This window comes from Protomyctophum parallelum, assembly GCF_964188405.1.
Source record: "Protomyctophum parallelum genome assembly, chromosome: 7".
Classification (NCBI taxonomy): Eukaryota; Metazoa; Chordata; class Actinopteri; order Myctophiformes; family Myctophidae; genus Protomyctophum; species Protomyctophum parallelum.
In genome coordinates this window covers 42,948,782-42,967,941 of record NC_139705.1, presented here as the reverse complement: position 1 = coordinate 42,967,941, position 19,160 = coordinate 42,948,782, and the positions used below count along the sequence as shown (strand labels likewise).

Here is a 19,160-nt window from a genome sequence, read left to right as displayed (position 1 = left end):
CGGTTCTTCTTTCACAAGTAAAAGCTTGTCAGTTCCCCCACTCTCTCTCTCTCTCTCTCTCTCTCTCTCATCTGCAGGTGAGCGCTCAGCTCAGCTCAGCACCAAAGCGCAGCCAGCGTCACTCTCCAAGCCCTCCTATCACCCTGCGCTGCGCTGGAGAAGAACCCCGCACGCACTTAAAGAAACACAAGTCGCTGCCTTGGATCAACCCTAACCCAGACCCCTAATGACTAGGAGTCAGAGGAGCTCTGCTGAAATTGTTCTCCGATTTCCTCTTTAGCGAAATTGTTTCCAGTCCACCAATTCAGCCGAAAAAAGCTCTAACTAGGCGCGGTAGAAATTAGTATAGGCTAAAGTAAACGTTGCATTAACGTTGCTTGCAGACCTATAGGATTTCAGGTTAAATTAAAGCCGGTAGACTATTTTGCGAGAAGAAGCAATACGTTTTGAGACGAAATTAAACATTTGCCACCAACCATAACCATTCAACACAACACACTTTGAGATTAAGTAAAAAAGTTAATAAATAATAAAAAGGCACAGAAAGCTTCATGCAGCCATGTTGGCATTTTGCATTGAAAAAGCAGGGTGGGTTGGGGTGGCACACTGGCAATGGTGGCAACGGGTTGGCTGCGTTGGTATCACTAATGGCGAGATGGTGAGTAGGCCTAATGGCAGAGCCTAGGCAGGGTGATAGCCTATACGTTGCTGTTTGCTATAATTAGGCTAGTAGTAGCCATATAACACCTGTGTTTTATACCATATTGTTTAGACCACGAAAAAGGTAGGCCTGGCTATATAGGCTAATATATGCTATATTCCAATAATAGGTCTAAACACAATTAAGCATAGAAAGATAAAAGTAGACTATAATTTGTTTACCTCTGATCAGAAAGTCTCTTTCTCGACGGTCCACTGTAGGCCTAGTGCTACACTTATTCCTCACTTTCAGCTGCATCTTGTCTGAAGCCCAAATTCCAACTCATATAACTCCTCTCCTATAATAGCCTATACACTACAACAACTACTTAATTCATAACTCATATAAATTCACAACTCAAATACATAATTCCTAATTTATATATAGGCCAATACCTACACGCTACTAGGCTACCTGCTCGCAGCTACACAGTGACAAATACACAGAAGCAGTAACAAGTAGCCTAACAACCTGTTGCAAGGAGGTTGAGGTTGAAAATGTCGAAATTAACGGATTGGAATCGTTTTAATAAAATTTGCCTATCTTCTTCCTTTTAGGCTGGTAGGACAGTCAAATCTTTTGAAAATGCGCCACAAACAGCCAGCATGCAGGCAGCTGGACAAACGTGTTGTCCATGGAGGAGGGAGCCACTGAGGGCTCAAAAATAATTGCTCCATTGATTAGAAATATTTCAAAAATATGCTCCTCGTTGACTTACATTGTACGCTGAAGCAGCTCTCAAAGTCACTCTTTTAGCACGTAAATTAACACCCAGTAAGGCTCCAGACATCCCAAAACAAATTGGTCAGGCTATATACTTTGCTGTATATTACTCCCAGAGGTAGCCTATATAACAGGTAGGCCTACGGTCGCCCCTTTTCATCTCGCCCCACTACTCTACCTATAGCTGTAAATAGCACACAAGTTCATGTTGGGGCTTATATAAAAGGTATTATCACATTAATTTATAATTGTAGAGTTCACTCTGTATATCCATGGACATAATAATATACATGCATGCATAGCATGATGATGCAATTACTAAATATGGGCTACATGGAAGAAAATGTGTTTAACCCATTTTGGGCGGGAACCCCTTTTGGTGTTAGCATTATGTTATGCTTTAGCTATTGAAAAATAGCAGATCTACAAGCTCATAGCGCGGCACCGAGTGCCACGCTACAAGCTTGTAGGTCTGCTATTTTAGAAAAATCGAAGAACGACTGACATAGAAACATAGCTTTTTCAGAAAACTGTCATTTTCAAACAGACATTTTTGTCTCCACCAGGCCGAAGGCATGTGGGGAGAGTATGTTTTGCACTCCGTCCGTCCGCGTGTCCGTCCGTCCGTTTGTGTGTCCGTGTGTCCGTGTGTCCGTGAACAGCTAATCTCGGCCACCGTTAACCCGGTCGATGCCATATTTTGCACACACACTCCCTGGATGCCAACCATGAACCTCTGCCCCAAACTTTCCAGAACGGCCTGTTATAGCGCCACCAGGAGGCCGCTTTGTGCAAAACAAGTTTTTGCACAGTACACCTACAGATTTTGTCCAAACATCACGCAAATTGGTACACAGTCTCTCTAGAGCCATTCAACGAAACGGGTCTTTCAGATTTGGTTAAGATTGGCTTCCAAAGTTCACAGGAGTGCTCAGTTTCAAACAAAATGCTGCAAATCATGAACACATCGCGTGATTTCCGTGAAATTGTGCACCCACATTCCCACTAGGCCCAGGACGAAATGCCACATGAACAATTTCAACTCAGCCTCAAGGTGGCGCTATAACTGGCCGAAAAGTGTTTTTACCTCTAACTGCACGGATCTGTGGATAACCTGGTGGAGACCTGTGCCCGGAAGGGCACTTTTTCTAGTTAGAATCTGATCTCAGGTCAAAAAAGGCAGTCACTGTCTCATGATTTTCTTCTTGCTTTTACAGAGTAAAGAGATCGACTACTATACAATCAAATACATCTGTATACAAGATAATTTCAGATTTCAGCAGGGAGAGGGAGGGAGATACTAAATTAACTGTTAACTAAATTAACACTTTTCGCGGGGGTGAGTTGTTTGGTATCCCTCACAGAACCCATTCACCCCTGCTCATTTTGATAGGTTGGAATGGCAGGTTGACGACAGTAAAGTACAGCAACTTGCAATGGGCCTGGTCAACAAGATTCACTACACCACTAAGATACCCATGTACCTGTCAAAATATCTTCCTTAATGCCTACGAAGTCCACGATGATATGATCACAACACCACAGGAGGGAGTTCAACAAACCACGTTCAACCCAGATTCGGCTCAAACAAGGGGTTAAATTAATTTCAATCCTATGCCACTAAAATGTGGAACGCCCTCCCAACAGCCGTTATATGAATCCCTAGCCTCCTTCAAAACTGTGTACTTACGGGCAGCTGCAATTCGAAACTGGCCCCTGTAAAAAAGTAAAATACCCCCCCCCCCCCCCCCCCCCCCCGCTCAGTGCCTGATCAATAATGCAATGCTTCTAGTTATGGATGCATATCAAATCCTTCATTTTATATGGTACAGTAGTAGCCTATTTGAAAATCACAATAATGAAAATTGCCACAAAAATCAGTAGGTTTCATCCAGAACCTCCAACCTAATGTAAAACACCACCATGTGCTCAAGTGCTATAGCGTTAACTGATTGCAGTTTAAAATTTGAACTCATTATAGATTCCATCTGAGACACAGAGTGGGTTGCCTCACAACAATGTTGAAATGATGATGGTTGCTGACGAAACCTTTTTTTGTAGATATAATATATTTTGTACTGTAAAAATGCTACTACTGTACGAGCGTCGGTCTGCCTCCCTGGCCTTTTCAGGTGCAAACAACCCATGCCGCTGTTAATGATTGGCAGCTCAGTAAGCCAATGGGTTAATTATATCAAAAGAAGTATGACTCTGCATTAGTGGGTGCATGACCGCTAAGACAATAATTATTCTCTGTGTACTTCCCCACCTCTTCCCAGTCCCCTGGTCCTCCTCTAGCCAGTAGCTACATCACTGCCACCATCCTCTTTTATTTCTCATGGGTTCCATGGTTCTGGTTTTTGTGTTGCTAAAGGTTGTGATTGGCAGCACTGGCTGCACCAGTGAACTGGTGTAAGATTCAGTTTACAGTGATATGTGGCTGCATGGGCTTGATATTAGCTACAGTAAAACATCCAAGCATTCTTTCATGTGCGGGAGAGATCATGGACCCAGTGCAGCAATTCTAAATATCTATGTGCAGTCACACAAACACACGCCTGGAGGTACACTATTTGACTTTTTATGATTTCCTAAATTGATGTTTGATGTTTTTTCTTTTCCTTTTATGTTTATTTTTGTTTGATTCGAGTTTCAGTTTTCTTTAGTTTGTAGACTTTGTATTAGTTTTTTTGCCCTTTTGTTCAGAAATGGTCTTAGTATCTGTATCTGTATTTATAGTTTCAATTAAGTTTTTCTGCTGCTTATTATGCTGGTTAGGTTTATTTATATTGATACAACCTTGCCTTCAGGTGAGTGTAGCAATTGATCTGTGTATTGACTGCTGCTCTGGGCTAATACAGTACATGGACCCTTTGACTACCTGGCTGTAGTCAAAAGATTGAAACTGAAAATAATATATGTGGATTTATTCATTTATTGAACTTAGTTTTGGAGGCTGAAATAAAACATTTGAGAAATATGGAGATCTCCCACAGCATCTTGTTACAGTATTAAACAACAGAGAATACCCCTGGTGAATAGACCAAGCAGTGTAATGAAATTAGCCATGCCCTCTTCCTGGTCCAAAGTCACATGACCACCTCTGGCCCCCAGGAACAGTCTCAGTGCACTGCTCGTAAAAACCCTTACATTTCAAGCACCCCCATAAATCTGTGTACAGAATGGAACCAAATGGACCTGTAATGTGTCTGTTTGGTTCCATCTGTACACTCTCAGAGTTATCCCAAAGGGAAACAGGAAGACAGGTGAACATCTGACAATGACAATGTTTTCTGTGTCAAGAGCTCACTCTCAAGTTAAATCCACAGAACATAGAGAAAGGCAATACCAGAACACTCGCCTCAAAACACAGTTGCCGTGGGCGCAATAGGCCTATCTCACAGCCCTTCCCCGCCCCCTTTCCAGACCTAGTGGTGTTCACGTGACGTCACTCCATAGCCATAAACAACACTTTTTCTGAAGGTAAACTTTATTATTATTTGTTTTAGCTGTCTTACCATCTTGTTTTCTTCATAATAATATTGGTCTTTTAAATTTTAACATTTGGAAACGGCCTTAAATGGTGCAGAGAAAGCAGGTAGGGATGTAGCTCTGGTCCATATCCTTACCTTTATAGCACAGTAAGCACACATGCCTCAAAAAAGGTGTAGCCTATGTATAAATGTAACACACACAAATACCCACACACATTTCATCACATGCTGTATCCACTAAATAGCCAATTTCCAAGCAAGAAATGGCCACCGCAGACACATGGAGAGATGGCACTTATCAAAATCTGTCAGCAGAAGTTGCAGAAGATGGCAGCCAGGGGAAGCTTTATTTCCGTGCAAACAGCCTATCTGCCAAACCCCATAGAGGCCTGCCGCTGTACTGTGTAGAGGGTAGTGCATTATGTCATCTCATATTATTCAAAAAAAAATACTTAAATAAACTCAAGCCCAGGGAGCAGTAAACAGCCAGACAGCCTGGGTCTAATGGCAGTAAGAGAGTGTTGCAGACAGGATGCATTGCTTTAAGTCCTCACTAAGCACAATCTTAAGGACCCAGTCATCTCGTACGTCCTGCAATGATGTTTAATTAGCCACTGGAAGGAATGCCAGGATTGTAGCCTACCATGTATTAAAACAGGGTGATCTCTTTCTTTTTCTCTCTCTCTATTTCTCTCTCCCTCCCTCTCTCCATCTAACTTTCTCCAGTACTGACTGTAAATGACCGATGAAGCTGTAGTTTGGTTTTCACCTTGTGTTGACTTGGCACTTCATTGTAAGCCCGTTAAAATGAATAACCCTGGAAAGAGAGAGAGAGAGAGATTTTCCTGGCATTTCTGTTTTCTTTTTGAGTGCTAGCCACACACACACACACACACACACACACACACACACACACACACACAGAGGGCAGGGAGGAGGGCTTGTACAGTACAGCACCACTCAGTTCAGACGGGTCTGATTTTCATAGGACAACAGGTTGACTGACAGAAAAGCACAAGAGTGTGGGCAAGGTTGTGTAACATGATGATGACACTCACCAAGCTACATAACTGAGCGAGTAATGTTGTGGTTTTAAAGGCTGATGTTACCTGACCTCAGTGTTCATGAGAGTTCTTTAATTTTCCATTTCATTCATCTGGTGCTTAGCACAGTCAATCAAAATGCAGATCTCTCTCTCTCTGTCTCGCTCTCTCTCTGGTGGTGGCCGTGTGAGAAAACACAGCCTATGACGTTTCCTCAGTAAACGGAATTGTGACAGAGGAGGATGTGAATCCAGTCTGTTCCTCCAGCACTGTGTGGCCTGCAGGGTTTCCTCCCCCTGGCACAGACGTCCTGTGGTGGTGTCATGCCAGGTTGACACAGGAGGCTCAGCGCTTCAAGAGGCGACGACAGATTCAGAGATGTGTCGACAGTTCCAGAACAATGACCCAGGCGGAGATCGGGTGAATTTCTAGGGGACACGATTGTTTGATTCCCCATCTTTTATGGAGACAGCTAGATAAGGCCTCAGCAATGCCATGGGGCCTCGTGAAAACAGTACAAAGCCAGGCCTAAAGAGGAAAGCTGAATACTGTGGAGAGCGGGTCCCGCAGGCTCTGAAACCCGCAATGGGAAGTCAGGTTGTCAAGGCAATGCACTGTGTTATTCAAATTGATTTATTGCTGTTAAGTGACTAATAATGCAAATCATGCTAGGAGTTTAATAAGCTTCAGATGCCATGCTTAGAAATATGCACATTTATAACATCAGGGTCGGTGCTATAAGCCTTGCTTGCTCACCGTCTGCACTGGCCCTGATGTTATGAATGTATAAGGGCATGAATATATTTATGAATTCAGACTATATTCACACCCTCCGTCTCTATGCTGTTCCTTCACTGCCACTATTGTCCAGTCATCAATGTGAAGGAACAAGACAAGAGAAATTTGATATGATGCTAACTTTGCTCTTTGGGTCTTGCTCTCATGTGCATTGACAGTGTGAGCTGTCAGTCATATCCACCTCATTTTAGCTGACCCAGACCTCCTTGACAGTTATCTGTCTTCCACACAGCATCATACATCCTGAGGAAGAAGAACTCAGATAATAACTAGAAATGCACTCTGTCGAGGTGCAAACCTGCACCTTGCACACACTAACTAATGTATATTTTTTCAAGTGACATCCTGTGTCATCGCTGTCGGGCAGAAACCAGCTAACTCCGTTTTTCAGGGTTTTCTTTTTCATATGGCTGCATTTAAGAAAAAAAACGAAATCCGTGCTATTTAACACCCTTTACGTCTGTGTGTTTGGTTTAAAATGTCACCAATGAAATTGAAAAGTATTAAAAAGCGCTTCAGCCAAAACCTCCTAACTCCACTTGAGCTGGCTGTCTTTTCCATTTCCTGAAAAATGAACTTGACTAACTATGAGTTAGGGTGGTTTCTTCTGCCCAACAGCAGAGATATATTAGGCCACTCGTGCAGCACACAGCACAGCACAACATTTTATCTAATGTTACACATTTCACGTATAATGTAATGTTAGACATTTTTTAGGAACAAAATCAATAGCCAAAACAATGTGTACATCCAAACATTTTCCGAAACATTTGCTTTATTCCAAACCTTTTCCAGACCCTGGAAAACAATAATTAAAATCTCAGAATATTTCCAGGAATTCCATGACTTATACGTCATAAATGTATAGTATGACTGTACTGTGCATTACGACGCATGTCACATGATGAACATGATACATACTACATATACTATGATACTACTGTGTGATGTAACATCCTCCATGACCTCTGAGTGTTTCACACAGACAGGCAGAAGAGGCTCAGAGTGAGTTTTAACAGTTACTATATGGGAGGCTCTCAGAAAAGAGCCTCAGGCTGATAGAACCCTTTGATCACAGGATAATGTTTCTCTCTCTTTTTCCTCCCTCATTTCCTCATCCCTTCTTCACCCTCTCTCCCCTCTTTCTTCTCCTTCCCCCTCTCCACACATGCAAATCCACACACACGGACACACGCCCACACAATTATTGGTAGATTGAGGGTCAGAGTTGCAGCCAATCTCGGTCCTGCACAGAGAAAGCTTCCATTGGACAGCCCTTGATTCTAGGCTTAAAATCATTATATAAATCTCTATGAGAAAAATGAATGGCCGATTTTTCAGTGGAACCAGAAAACCACGCCCACTGCTATGTCCTATTGGATGGCCCTGTATCACTGCCCAGCACCAATCACACCCTGCAGATAGGGAGCATTAATAATTCACTGAGTCGGAGCAGGGTGCATTTCTCTAACATCCAAATCATGCCAGCACACACATGCACGCACGCACACACACACACACCTGTGCGCGCACATGCACACAGACACACTCAAAGTGTCTAAACTTTAGACACTTTTATGGCTTTAGACTCTGAAGTCATAAAAGTGTGCATGCATACACACACATACGGTATGCACACACGCACATGCATGCACACACACACGCACAGTCGCACACCCACACCCACACACACACAATATAGCCATAAAAGTGTGCACAATATACGCATGCACACACGCACAGAGCCATGAATGCACACAGTGCACAATAGGCCCAGATATAGACATAATGCATAAAAAATCACCAAACCACACAAACAGAAAAAGAAAGAGAGGCGCATATAGGCAGACATGGATTTGTGCAGATTGCATTCACATTTCGGAGCCCAGCTATTCATGAAGACATTTAAATTGCTTTGATTTGACTGCGGCTCTTTTCCTGAAATGACTTCCCCAGATATTTGGCCTGAGTATTTCACTTCATGTCTTTTCCAGGCACCTTGTGTGTAGTATACGGAAGGGCCTCGCTAAATATACGCTGCCACAGGGCCACAGTGAGTAAATTATTCCATTCATTTATCGAAGCATTTGCCTAATAAAAATACCATCTGGGTGCTTGAAATAGATTAGTTTAAGGTCATAGTAAATTATTAAAACTATTCCCAGTGAAGGAGTCCTCATTCCATTTTAAACACGCCAGACTTATGCGATTGGATCCAAGGATTTGGCCATCTGAAGCACATATGACCTCCTGTGGCTGCCTGGACTGCAGTGACACCGTTTCCAACAGGGACATGAAAAGGGGACAACCATTTGACCCTTACTTCTCTTCACGGGCCAAACGGTTAATGCATTGGCCAGGGTGACAGCAGTGGGACAGATATGAAACGGTGCAAGCTGTGATTACTGTAACTCATGGCAGAGCAGCTCTCAGCTTGTGCTATATTACTCCAGCAGGACACTAGAAACCATTTGGAGGATTATTTATTTGCAAGGGAAGAGCACAGACTTTTGGGAGGGCAGGTACGTTAATGTAAGCCCTCTCTCCTATTACACACATCTCTTTCTTGCTTTCACTCAGCCACCCAAGAACGCATGCACGCAAGCACACAAACACGCAGTGTTAATCTAATCCATACATTCAGCTCTATTCGGTATACAGTAGGCTACAGCAGACTTTCTCATTTATTCAGGCTGCTCCCTCTGGATGTCCAAAGCACCTTATGAACATATGGCTGCATGGCAGCCAGCAGACGCTGCAGCCCTCATAACCACCATACTGTAGCTCAGTACTGGAGGGGCCATGAATACCTCTACAGCACACAGAGGCACTCGCACGCACACAACAGACACAGCCTTTAGCTCTGCTGTGTAAGGGGCTGGAGATACCTGAACATTTAACGCACCCCTCACCAACCTTAATCCGGTCGTTTTAACGCACCCTGGTCCCCTCACCAACCTTATGTCTAACCAATGACTAGTCTAAACTATGTATGCATCCCCAAACTTCAACATATTTACATACAGTATCATGTGATGGTCCTGGCTTTCATTTGGCCCATGGAAGATGCTTGAAATCTCAATCAACACCAATGACTAGTCTAAACTAAGTATGCACCCAAATCAACACCAACAGAAATGTGGCAATCTGTAATAATAAAATATTGGTCCATCCTAAAGGCAATTGTAAATCCCACTTCACACCGTGGCGATGCGTTATCAATAGTATATGACATATTCACACGTTGCGGTACCAAAGCATATTGTATTTGGTTCCAGGATATTGAGAGTACCTCACTTGCAGAGATCACGGGACTCAGGTGTCCCCAAACAAGGCCATCCTTTATTCTTCATCTCTAAACAGACTGGCTGCGACCGACCGACGGACGGACGGACGGACAGACAGACTATCTATCTAACTTCCCCTATCTTACAGTAGATGATAAGAGCCATTTTTAAGTGGTGCAACCACTTCTACATCCAGCATGCAATGCCCTGTACGTGTTTGTGTGTGCACCTGTGTGAGCAGGAGTGGTGTGCGCATGCGTGAAATTGGAACGAGAGAAGTATGTGACATGGCTGCCACCTGCTGGACGCAAACGATACAGAGAAGAAATTGGAATGATACAAATTGGAACGATACAGAGAACCAATAGATGGGAGTTGCACCACTTGGTTCACACTGGTGTGATTTTTGAGTGGTGCAACCACTCCTATAACCAGGAATGTCCACATGTATCATGTATCTTGTATCTTGTATCAGTCATCATGAGCATGAGTGGTGTGCGCATGCGTGAAACCAGCAATGGCCAGCAATATCCGTGCGCGCCTCACATCTTGTGCTAAATAAATAGCGTCAATGCTAGCGAGCTAAAATATAGCCATCCTTGCTCTAGAAAGCACCAATGTTTCCATCTAGACCACCGGATAATCAGCAAAGACCTCCGAACATCGCGCTAATTGACCAAACCATGGAGAGATCCGTAGATTAGGAGTTATTGAAGCTTTTAGTCTGCCTGTATAATGGGAGGTGGACGGCAGCTCGCATGCGCGATCCGGTCTAGGAGGTATGCTAAAGAAGGAAAGGCCGACCCCCGTGGACGGCAGCTCGCATGCGCGATCTGGTCTAGGAGGTATGTTAAAGAAGGAAAGGCCGACCCAAAATAATAATGAAAAAATAGTTGTCAGTGACGCGGATTGATATCCATAATAGAGAGAGAGAGAGAGAGAGAGAGAGAGAGAGAGAAGGGGGGGAGAGAGGGGAGTTGCACCACTCGGTTCACACAGGTGTGATTTTTTTTTAAGTACAAGTACAATAGAAATTATGAAAAGGCAATTTCACCCATGGGCAGAATTGGTTTAACAGCATCAGTTCAAAAAGGACTGTGGTTCCACACAGTAAACAGGGGGCCAGTGCTACAACCAAATGCCGTTTCCAACCCTGTGCTGACAATAGCCTCAGCAATGAAGGTTACCTCCACCCCACCCTCCACCCTCCACCCTCTCTCCATGCACTTAAATCATGTGAGGCTTATTTACATGATTGTGTGATTGTGCCACATCCGTACCAATGACTACAACCAAGTCAAGCTGTGCAGGATTTGCATGTTTAGAATATGATGACCTTGACACAAAAGCTGGTGAAAAACATTCCCGTCTGTCCACATTTGAGACCATTTGTCCTCTCTTCCAATATCATTGTGGGAGCCAATCTATGGAAATCAATGCTGGACGGGCTGAGAATTTCCGTAATAGTGTCACTGCCCTATAGACTCAGAGCAGCCCCTGGAACATTTGGAGTTTATTCAAAGGACATGACCTTTTTTTATTTGAAAGATGAGATCTTAAATTGAACATACATTTAATTATACAGGTCATCTTACCATTTATGAACAGGCGACATTTTATGAACCAATATGACAAGACGGACATGAACAATATTCATGCATGTTACATTTCATTATGTCAAACTATTCTATCATGCATTGTATGACTAATGCAGCCATTGCTTCTCGTGTGTTGGCTTGAAAGGGCACATGGTTCAACTTGAACTCAATCACCTCTCAACTAAAAGATAATGTCATATTTGCATGTTAATGCATGTGATTGAATTGAGATTTAACATTATTCTTAATACTTAGATTGATTTGAAAAGGAAATCTCCATCAAGATGTACCGTGAACACTGAAAGATAAAACTCAAAGTTAAAGGAATATATTGTCTTTACTCAACATAGAGTACTGAAGTCTGAATTAATTTATGTATTCTAATTTCTACCTGGGTCACCTTCCCCCCCATTCTGAATTCCCATGTGATTTAGTATCGCGTCATAAGAACTGTGTTCCAAGAATAAACAAATGAGCACGGCGGTTTCACTCATATGGAAATGAAGTATCAATCAACAGTATAGTGACGGCGAGAAAACGCCAACGAATTACCGAATGAATTACATTGTTGCCAGAAACAGACTGTATGAAATATGAGGGTGTGACCGTGTGACAGCTGTTGGCTGTTTTGATTATGTTTGATTAATGATGATAAATATATATAGAGCTGATGCTATCATATCTATATATAGTTATTAGTAGGCTTGTTAGCAGGTACTATAGGTTATAGGAGGAGTGCCTATTATGTTGCCTGGTACTGGTTGTTGCTTCTGTCCCCTGCAGGTGCTGAGCATTGTTGTCCCTAATGTGTTGCCGTCCTGAGGAGGGCCTGGCTTGGAGCCTGATCAGCCCTCGGATTGGTCCTGTGGCAGCTCAGGCCTTGCTTCCTGGACTATAAAGCTCACTCTCTGTCTGGACTTCGGGGGGGAACACTGCTGCGTGTGGTGTGGGAGCACTCCAGCGTGTGGCCTTCCCTCCAGCCGACTGCTTATGTGTTTCATGTCAGGTTTAGTTGTAGTTCCATTTGTCTGTGTGTTAGGTTGTGTCATTTGTTCATCCGTCATGTAAGTCACTCCATAATTCTGGGCTCACAGAGCCATTCTGTCCACCATTTTGTGATGCACTTAAGCCACTTTGTTATTTATTGTCATTTGAGTATTAAACCAAATACTCTTTTATGAGCCGTGTTGTTCTTTCATACATGTTACGGGCAGTAAAACCCCTAGACTTGAACCGTTTCGTAACAGAGGGACTGACTATCGTAAACAAGCTACCTCCCTGACAATATCGCCGGGACAAATTGCTGATTTTTTAACCACAATTCTTATATGAGACAATTCTAAGATGACCAGTCCAAGACCAATGTTATTCTCCATAGAGAAATAGTGACCATGGGGATGAACGAGTGACGTCAGGACTCCGCTACTCTATGGCCAGGGACCCCCATAAGAGAAGATGTTTACGGCTCTAGCAGTGATCAAGGACCCCCCGGTTTGACATGAATTAAGCTACTGTCCCCCAAGTAATGGCATTTCTATCTATCTATCTAGTAAAATCACTGTAAATTTAACTCTGAGAGTGTACAAATGTTTTTTGTAAATATTCTTTGGTACATTTGTACACTCCATTTGTACACTCCATTTGTACATTTGTTCCAAACTATCATTCAGCTGGGGACCCCCTGGAACACACTCAAGGACCCCTGGGGGTCCCCGGAATCCATTTTGGGAACCACTGCTCTATGTGTCCTCACTAATGCTCACTGTGCAACAGTGTCATTTCTGTCTACACGCTCTGAGGTGGACTGCGGATGTGCCTGACATCATCCATGCTCATTTCAAACAAGATTTCAGTTTAATTAATTTATTAATTAAAGGGATGCTAACTTTTCAGGAAGAGAAAGGCTGTACTTCCCATTAGCTTGGAATCTGACATGTAGAACGCAGAGCGGGTAGAAATGGTGCCATCTTTTAATGAGCATTAGTGAGGACCAATTACATGAAGATATGGATTGAAAATGGGTAAAGTGTTCCTGAGATGACTAATTATAAATGCTCGCAAAACGTTTAACAGCACACACACGCACACGCACACGCACACACACACACACACACACACACACACACACACACACACATCTACTGTACCTCGGCTTCAGGTGAGAATCTGGTCTTTCAGTCCTCTCCAACCCTGAATGAATTGATAAAATAGTGTTTGGGAATTAAGGAGAGACTTGGCTTTAGCTTTGGGCTGGATTAGTTATATCCTGCATTAGCTTCCTCTGCAGCGCGCGCCTGCATGCATGCGTGTGTGCGTGCGAGTGAGTGAGTGAGAGAGAGAGAGAGAGAGAGAGAGAGAGAATGTATATTTACACATATTGCAAATCCAATTGTATGAATTATGCATATCATTGTGCGGTACCCGTGCACTCCCAGGTTTGTCTGCATTTTATTGTTTTGGTTAAAAGTCAGATGCTCTTTCCCATGGTATCTCCCAATTCTGTGTCTTATGTTTCTTATGAATGTTAAGTGATTGAAAGGAGAGTGTGGAGCTTTGTTGTTGAGCTTCACGCTATGCACAGGTGCATGATGGGAAGCTGAGTTTTTAGTGTAACACCAATATCTTTTCAGCACGAGTCTATCTGTCTGTCTGGGCTTAAGTGTACAGTACAGTACAGTACAGTACAGTACAGTACAGTACAGTACAGTACAGTACAGTACAGTACAGTACAGTACAGTACAGTACAGTACAGTACAGTAGTACATGAGTTCAGTACTGTAGGCTACAGTAACTATAACAATTACAGTATAGTTCTACCGCTCAGTTCACACAGGCGTAATTTTTAAGACAACCTCCTATCTGACTGACGTGAGTCACTTGACGCAGGGAACCGCACTCCCTAAGGTCTTCAGTGACACCCGCCACGTCTGAAGTCGATAGGTCAGTCGGTCCTCGAAATAGATAATGGATGGAGATTCAATACCAATTACATTTAGAGGATATACTGTATGCTTGGAGATTCAGGTGAAAAAGATGATTGTGGGGCAAGGTGAGAGCAAGGATATCGTCCCAAAAGGTATAAACTCCAAAAAAGATGGTGGGTTTAGGTGTGTGGATATGCCTTAGCATGTGTGCCCATGAATGTGTGTGCATGTCTACAAAATGTGTATTTGCGTGGATACATGTGCCTGAGTGACATGTGCATGTATATGTATGTGTGTCTCAGTGATACATTGCTTGAGGGTATTATGCATATACTGTGCCCTTGGTCATTACTTCTCTATAGAGGGAGCAACTCTGCTTTCCTGTAACACAAGTTGGCCTAACTGCAAAGAAATGTAAAGTAGCTTTTCAAATGAAGCATGAGCTTTGATACTTTCTTATTGCGTTTTAATATCAAGTAGCTCATAAATAAACAAAGAGTCATCTGTTCAATAGCGCTTTCATAATGTCTTTATGGTCTGTGCAGTACAAACTATTATGTCTATGAAGTACACAGAATGTCTGGAACAAAAATTCAACTGACTTAACAGGTCTTGTTACATAAATAGATATGAACAAGTAGGTTACTCTACGTTTGGACAATTCTTTGCATCAAAAATGTACAGTGTGTTGTTTGTGTATCGGGCGGATGGGGTAATGAGGCAAAATGTAGTCAGATGCAATTTTGTGTAAGGCTAATGATCCCCAGACTTGAAAGGAAATCTGCATGCAAAGATCTCCTATCTTATATTGATGAAAAGGTGCTTGATAGTTTATACCCAAAGGCAACGGATGCATCTCTGAAGATACTCTTGAGATGGTCGCACTCTTTGATGCTTCCGCTCTGTACTGACTATACCACTTATTCACCGTCTGCATTTGAAAACTGGATTCACTTGTAATTCCATCATAATCGTCAGGAGAGATTCTTAATGAAATTGCATTTATGAAAATGACATCAGGCCTATTATCCTCCTGTGATTTTCTACTGGTTGCTGAGGACCAGTGGAATAAAGGTATACAATGTTTGTGTAACACCTTCAGTTCATTTATTTTTCGCCACCTAAAATGTAGACCGGCTTCACAATGGGCTAATCGAGCATTGTGATAATTCGGACACTGCCCATAACTTCGTCGTCCCATCACTCCGACTACATGGCTTCATGTGTGGTTACTGGTTAGGGATAGGGTTAGTAATGCGGCGAATTGGACCAGCGCGTCGTAATAATGAGCCATCGGAACAGTGATACGGCACCGATAATTCATCCAGGTATGGCAGTCAGACTGTTCCTCATGCTTATACTGTAGTTGCCCTTCAATCTCTAACAACTTACTGATGTTCAATGTTAGGCTTTTTAAAAAGTAGAACTCCTTCACTTGTCAGCAGCATACATGTACTGTACTGTAGGTCACAGCACTGTTTTGCCGCTTGTCGGTGATCAAACTCCCTCCACCTCCCCAGCCTCCTCCTTGTGGTTCTTCAGTGTCAATATGTTAATTGTATGGATTTCTGTGGATTATATTATATGTGTGTCTTGATTTATGCCCTAGAAGGGTTCAATGTAATTTCCATGTAAATTCTGACTCTGCTTCAGGCGCTTTTGTGATCTTAGATTCTGTCATGCTTGTGCAGATAATCTCTAAAAAAAAAAAACACTGACCCTGCGCATCACTAATCCTCTGCATCAGACATTCACTATGATGCACAACACAATGTTTACATTTCCAACAATGTAATTGGAAAGCATTACAGACACAATCAACATGTTCATACTCAGTATGCAACAACCATGCTCTATTTCATCATTGCACCCATTACCGGTACATTCCAGGCAGCTCTGTCTTTTCTTTTCATTTTTTCCTTTTCAACCCCCTTTATTATAATAATATGAAAACTAAATGTAAACTAAATAAAAACTAAGCTGTGATGACTGAAACTAAAACTAAATATACTGACTAAATATACTGACTGTTTATTTCGTCAACAAATTAAAAAAAAACTAGACTAAAATGTTAGGAAGGAACTAGTGGACAAGAGATCCAGTATAAGTCATTTTACAATTGGTTGCATGCTGAAAATAGCCAATCTACAAGCTCACAATGTGTCGCAGCGCAACGCATTGTGAGCTTGTAGATCGGCTATTTTCAGCAAGTGTAAAAACAGTCACGATGGCATCAAGGCCCGCCAAAATACATTTTAGTCGACTAAATCAACTGAAGATTTAGTCGACTAAAATCTTAAGATATTTAGTCGACTAAAACTAGATTAACACTAAAACATTACAGTTGACTAAAATGTGACTAAAACTAAGTGAAAACTATTAAAGAGACTATGACTAAAACTAAAATCTAAATTTGCTGCCAAAAACAACACTGCCCTGTAGCTTCAGCCTGCAGGTACACTGTAGGTCTGAGATACTATACTGACAATGTTGTAATTGCTGCAATATCTGTTGGGAATTCACTGCAGCATTTAATTACTCATCCCACGCATAATTCCAGGAGTGAAAAGAATTACTGACACAGAGGGAGAAGAGGAAATAATGAAGAAAACAAAAGAACAAGAGAGATCACAGAGATCGGGTGAAAAACAAATTGTCGAGTCATTATCGAAAGGGATTGTGTTTACATATTTCATATCTCTGTTTGGTTCTGCTGCAGCACCAGCTCTCTATGCATGCAGGATTTGGAACGCAATGCTTCCAAAAATAATTAAATGTGTGTCAGGGAAGAAAATAGACGATATAGAAATATTCATACCATATAATTTTATTAGCTCATGCATGCTTCTGTAATTTGTTCCCACTATATAGTATGTGTGGAGCTTTGCTCAATAAAGAATTGATAAAGGCCATTTCTATTATTAATACTTAACAAAAATAAATCAATCCTATCTGCACATACACAAGCCATGCTATGCATTTTCTATTATACGCGGTCAAATTGGATAATAATACGTTTCCATTCAAGGTTATCTCATCGATGGGGTCAATAGATCTCATCATGTGAAGAAAAACATCACATGGCCATGCAGAGGCGTGCATTTTCGTGACATATGTATGGGCATTCATGTGCATAATGTGCATTAAGGTCTATGAATTTCCTCTGGGTTCATTGTTTTGTTGTATTTTGAAAGGCTGATAGCATTGTGCATCCCAGTACCCGATGGCCAAAACTGAAAATAAGCAGCAAAGTTTTCTTCTTGACATGAAACTGACATCTCAATCAAAAATGTCTGTCCTTATTATAGTATACACATTCATCACACTATATTGCCGTCATAAAAGTTGCAAGAGGTTGATAAAACGTTGTGCAATTTGAAGACAGACAGAGGTCAGAGGATTGTATTTATAGAGCACCTTTTACAATAACTGTAAGAAAGAACATATCAATACAAAACAGGGGTTTTATATTGATGAGCTGTGAGTGAGTATGTTTGTGGGAGGACTTTATATAGCGTGAAACAGGACCGAGAGATGGAAACTTGAGGGGGCAGGTTTGTGGGGGGTCTTTGAAGCCTGTTAGCTTTGTGGTGGTACACTTATTTTGCAAAGCACAATTCTGCCATCAGGGTTTCCATTTTAACTCATCCTCTTGCCAAACACAATATTCCCTGCAGTCCCCTGCACCTTGAAGAGTCATGAAACCCCCAGTTTGGTGTCCTCTCTATGCCCACTTAAAACAAGACCAAGAGTCTCTCTAGAAGCTTGTCTGAAAGGCCCCTAGAGGCTGTCCTGCAGCCCAGGCTGTACCACCCAGAGTATGTCCCAAAGTGTCCCTGGGAAAGACACTTAACACCTAACTGCTTCCCAGTTGCTGTAATACAAGTATTAATACAGTATTAATAGTTACTGTAGGATGGGTAAATACAGAGTACAATATGTACATACTATGTGCAAAAAGACTGTAGCAAATACACCAGCTAGCTACAACTAAAGAGGACACTGATGATTATTATTCAAGTATATCCTTATTAGATCTCTCTGTCTGCCAGTCCAAGAACTGAGGGCACAAACTGTAAAAACAAGATGGTTGGTACCTGGCACCTGCATTGTAAATGGTAAATGGTGCATTTATATAGCGCCTTTATCCAAGGCGCTTTACATGGATTGTGCATTACATTCACCCATTCACTCACACATTCACACACCGATGGCGGCGGAAACCATGCAAGGCACCAACCAGCACATCAGGAGCAGGGGTTCAGTGTCTTGCTCAAGGACACTTCGACAGTAACTCTGGGGGAGCCCGGGTTTGAACTGGCAACCTTGCGGTTACCATCCAGCCACTCTACCCTGAGCCACTGCCGCCCCTGTCTGTGCAGCTTCCTGTCACCTCTCCTCTCTGTGGATGAAACCAAACACACTGTCACAGCTGAGCTGCCAGGGCCATAAAGAGGACTAATATGGAAATGGCAAGGTGTTCTGCACAAAGTGGCCCTGCATGACAGTCCGTTTCCCTTGTAATTATAGCATCTTGGTTGGGACTATTAAGTATTCATATGCTATCGGCTGGGAACTCGGGAGTTCCTCCAG

The 19,160-nt window shown here is 42.4% G+C and overlaps 1 protein-coding gene across 1 annotated transcript in view; it reads right to left on the bottom strand.

Moving 5' to 3' along the window:
* Nucleotides 1-143, bottom strand: part of LOC310862370 (cadherin-4-like) — a 238,493-nt gene extending 238,350 nt beyond the window's left edge. The window contains exon 1 of the mRNA XM_083770241.1: nt 1-143. This exon is cut by the window's left edge and continues 194 nt beyond it. The gene's annotated coding sequence lies outside the window, so the exon portion shown is untranslated.
* Nucleotides 144-19,160: the final 19,017 nt, after the last annotated feature.